Source organism: Cetorhinus maximus, unplaced genomic scaffold (genome assembly GCF_964194155.1).
Source record: "Cetorhinus maximus unplaced genomic scaffold, sCetMax3.hap1.1 HAP1_SCAFFOLD_510, whole genome shotgun sequence".
NCBI classification, from domain to species: domain Eukaryota; kingdom Metazoa; phylum Chordata; class Chondrichthyes; order Lamniformes; family Cetorhinidae; genus Cetorhinus; species Cetorhinus maximus.
Window position 1 is genome coordinate 95,492 of NW_027596452.1, and position 4,799 is coordinate 100,290.

The 4,799-nt window shown below is 55.7% G+C and overlaps 1 pseudogene; it reads left to right on the forward strand.

Moving 5' to 3' along the window:
* On the forward strand, positions 1–90 carry LOC144673920 (U2 spliceosomal RNA; annotated as a pseudogene).
* The last annotated feature ends 4,709 nt before the right edge of the window (positions 91–4,799 follow it).

Here is a 4,799-nt window from a genome sequence, read left to right on the forward strand (position 1 = left end):
ATCGCTTCTCGGCCTTTTGGCTAAGATCAAGTGTAGTATCTGTTCTTACGTCCGGCTCCTGAGGGTGTTCGAGGAGAAGAGAGACCTGCCGGAGATGAAGATCCTGACGGCGGAGCCGCACTTTTCTCTGCCGTTGCAACGGGAACGTGAGGTGATGGTGCATGTGTACAACCCCTTCGTCCCTGTCGCCGACGTGGTCACCTTCCTCACCAGGTACTTCGATAAGGTGGGGAGCGGCACCGAGATTCGAGACGACTTGGGGATCTGGACAGGCAAACGCCTGTTTAAGGTCACGCTAAAGACCGATGGTAAGGGAGCCATTTTCCACCCTCCTTCCAGTTTCGCTATCGGGGGAAACCGTGGCTACCTGGTCTACGCTGGGCAACCCAAGCATTGTCGCTCATGCGGCAAGGCTGGTCATGTGGCGGCCAACTGCAGCGCCTCCCTCTGCAAGATCTGCAAACAGGAAGGGCACCAGACAAAAGACTGCAAACAGGCCAAGTGCTGCAACCTGTGTGGCGAGGCAAGTCACCTCTACAGGACCTGCCCCAAACGCTGCCGTACTTACGCACAGGCAGCCAAAGCCGACCACGGGGAAGCAGAAGAAATGTTCCGTGTCACTCCAACCACCAAGGCCCCCAGGGAGCTCAACGGGACAAAGGAGGACACAGAGAGAGACAAGGTGGAGAAAGAGATTGAGGCAACAGAGAGCCAATCAACAGCACCACCCCCTGAACCTTCCAGTCCTCAGGACAGCGAATCAATGGAGGAGGAGGCAGCAGTGGAAAAGCAGCAGGGGGAGTGGCGGACGGTGAAGAACAAGAAAAGTAAGAGGGAGCGAAGAAGAAGCAAAGGCGTTTCCCAGAGAAGCGGCAAGAGGCGTCTCCCATCCGACACGGATGACAAGGGCAGCAGCTCTTCGGATGAGGAAGTGCCAGAGCGGCACCGACAGAAGAGGCGGCAAAGCTCCAGGGCGTTGGAGGACGAGACACCCGAGCTCCAGAAAATTGGAGACAACAAGGAGACCAACGCACCCCAACTTTGCCTGCAACCTGAGGAGGCCAGTGCACCACAGCCCCTGGAATCTGGGAGCAGTGAGGCAATCATCGCACCCCAGCTCCAGGAAGCCGGGAACAGCAACCCCCCAGAGGGGGTGAGTTTTGGAGAAGCTTCTCCAGCAAAGGTCATCTCAAAATCCGCTCACTACGTGAACCTCCAGATGCCACTGGAGCAGAACACGGCCAAGGAGATCTACCTCAGCCCATCCAAAGTGAAGGAATTTGAGCTCACTACGGGTATGAAGGAGCAGACTAAAGGTCTGGGACTCTCAGAGACAGTGGGTTTGGTAGGAGAATAAATGCTTTAATATGGGTTTAAAGATTGTATCCATAAATGTGCGTAGCATTAAATCTACTACGCGATGTGTTGCGACCTTGGACTACCTAGCCAAGGTCAAAGCTGACCTGTTGTTTCTGCAGGAGTGTGCGATACCGCACCTCAGCTCCTACAGGCAATGGTCACGATGGTGGTCCCACGGGCCATCGATCTGGTCGGGCGGAAACGACTCTCGTTCCTCCGGCCTGGGTATTCTGCTGCGGGGAGGCAACTTCACCGTCTCCGAGGTCAAGGAGGTGGTGGGCGGGCGACTCCTGGTAGCAGACGTAATGTACAAGAACGCTCCACTCCGGTTAATTAACGTGTACGGCCCGGCACAAAGGGCTGAGCGGCTGGAGGTTTTTCAGCAGCTCCCACTGCTGCTGGCGACCTCCAGGCCGGTCATTCTGGGCGGGGACTTCAACTGCATCATCGATGCGGCTGGACGATCCGGCAGGGCCGGAAGCAGATTGGACGCTACGTCCAGATCCCTGATGGAAACAGTTAAGGATGCCAAGCTGCACGACGTCTTCAGCAACCCTGCAGACGGAGCGCAGCGTAGATACACCTGGTCGCGGCCAGACGGGTCCATTCGTTCCAGGATAGACTTCCTGTTTGTGTCCCGTGCATTCACAGTCAGATCCACCGAGGTCAAGCCGGTGTTCTTCTCTGACCACTGCCTCCTACTGGCGGACTGCCACTTGGAGGAAGACCTGAGGGTGGGCAGGGGGGCATGGAAGCTAAATGTGCAACTGCTGACCCCAGAGAACATTGAGGAGCTCAAGAGGGATTACAAAGGTTGGAGAACCGTGAAACCCCTCTTTGAGTCCCTGACACACTGGTGGGAAGTGATCAAGGGAAGCATCAAGAGGTTTTTCATCCTCAAAGGCACCCAGAAAGCTAGAAAGGAACAGAGGGAAATGTCCCGACTCCAGGAAAAGATGCAAAATCTGCTCCGGCTGCAGTCGATGGGGGTCGATGTCAAGGAGGAGCTCCAAGAGGTGAAGGGCCAGCAAGCCTCGCACTTTGCCTCGGAGGCCTCCAAGATCATCTTCCGTTCCAGAGTCCGCTCCGTGGAGCAGGATGAGACGTGCTCACGTTTCTTCTTCCAAAAGGTACACAGAGAGCGCTCTGTGATCAGCAGCCTGAAGGAAGAAGACGGCTCAGTAAAGTCATCACGGTCCGACATTCTGAGGATCAGCAAATCCTTTTATGCCGGACTGTATGACGTGAAGCCCACGGACAGCACGGCCTCCCAGTCCTTCCTGTCCTCTATCACGGAGGTCCTAGACCACAGTACGCGGGAGAGCCTAGACAAACCGCTAACTCCTGACGAACTGACTAAGGCCCTCGAGTCCTTCGAGAAGAGTAAAACCCCCGGAAGCGACGGCCTGCCGGCGGAGTTGTATTCGGCTCTGTGGGACTTGATCGGCCCAGACCTGCTAGAAGTGTACGAGAGTATGCTCCTGGCCGGCAGCATGTCAGAATCCATGAGGAAAGGCATCATCACCCTCATCTACAAGCACAAGGGGGAAAGGGAGGAAATTAGAAATTGGCGACCCATTTCACTGTTGAATGTGGACTATAAGATTCTGTCCAAGGTCATCGCCAACCGGGTCAAATCCGCTCTGGAATTGGTGATTCACCCTGACCAGACCTGCTCTGTGCCAGGCAGGAAGATCTCTGACAGCCTGGCGCTGCTCAGGGATACGATTGCCTATGTACAGGACAGGGGTGTGGATACCTGCCTCATCAGCTTGGATCAGGAGAAGGCCTTTGACAGAATATCGCACACCTACATGGGGGATGTGCTCTCCAAAATGGGGTTTGGGGAGGGAATTCGAAATTGGATCCAACTGCTCTACACTAACATCAGTAGCGCAGTCTCAATCAATGGGTGGGAAACAGATAGCTTTCCGATTAAATCTGGAGTCAGGCAGGGCTGCCCTCTCTCGCCTGTCCTTTTTGTGTGCTGCATAGAACCCTTTGCCGAGTCCATCAGGAAGGATCCGGGCATAAGAGGAGTGACGATCCCAGGCAGTGGAGGCACTCAGGTAAAAGCCTCCCTGTACATGGACGACGTCGCCGTCTTCTGCTCGGATCCGCTGTCGGTGCGCAGACTGATGCACGTCTGCGACCAGTTCGAACTGGCCTCGGGAGCCAAGGTAAATCGTGGGAAGAGCGAGGCCATGTTCTTTGGGAAGTGGGCTGACCGATCCTTTGTCCCCTTCACTGTCAGGGCTGACGGCCTGAAGGTGCTGGGGATATGGTTCGGAGGGACCGGGGCATGCGTTAGAAACTGGAAGGAGCGAGTGGCTATGGTGAAAAGGAAACTGGGCATGTGGGAGCGACGCTCCCTCTCCATTGCGGGTAAGAACCTGGTCATCAGGTGTGAGGTACTCTCGCTGTTGCTGTACGTGGCGCAGGTCTGGCCCATTCCACACTCCTGCGCGATGGCGATCACTCGAGCCATCTTCCGCTTTATCTGGAGGTCGAAAATGGATCGTGTCTGCAGGGACGCGATGTACAAGCCTCTAGATAAAGGGGGAAAAAACGTGCCCAACATCGCCCTCATACTGATGGCCACCTTTGTGTGTGGCTGCATCAAGCGGTGCGTAGACCCTCAGTACGCAAACACCAAGTGTCACTACGTGCTGAGGTTCTACCTGTCCCCGGTGTTGCGAAGGATGGGTCTGGCCACGCTGCCGCGGAACGCTCCAAGTAGTTGGACCGTGCCGTACCACCTGTCCCTGGTGGAAAAATTTATGCAGAAAAACACCTTTGACCACAAGTCCATCAGGCAGTGGTCAGCACGTAACGTCCTAGAGGCCCTGAGGGATAAGGAGAGGGTGGACCCTGTGGGATGGTTCCCCGAGCAGACTGTCAAAGTCATTTGGCAGAATGCCTCATCGCCAGAACTTTCCAACAAGCACCAAGACGTAGCTTGGCTGGTGGTGAGAAAGGCCCTCCCCGTCAGATCCTTCCTACACGCCAGGAGTCTCACCCCCTCTGCACGATGCCCTCGAGGTGGCTGTGGTGGGGAAGAGACCGTTGTTCACCTCCTTGTGGATTGTGCCTTTGCAAAGAAAGTCTGGAGAGAGATGCAGTGGTTGCTGTCGAGGTTCATCCCGAGCAGTTCTGTGACACAGGACTCTGTGCTCTACGGGCTGTTCCCAGGGACACACACCGAGACAAACATCAACTGCAGCTGGAGGATCATCAACTCGGTGAAAGACGCGCTTTGGTCTGCCCGAAACTTGTTGGTCTTCCAGCACAAAGATTTGTCCCCGACCGATTGTTGCGGACTGGCACAATCCAAAGTCCAGGACTACGTGCTGAGGGACGCACTAAAGCTTGGGGCAGCTGCCGCAAAGGCGCAATGGGGAAGGGTCGCTGTCTAAGACCTTTCTACCACAGCGCACCGA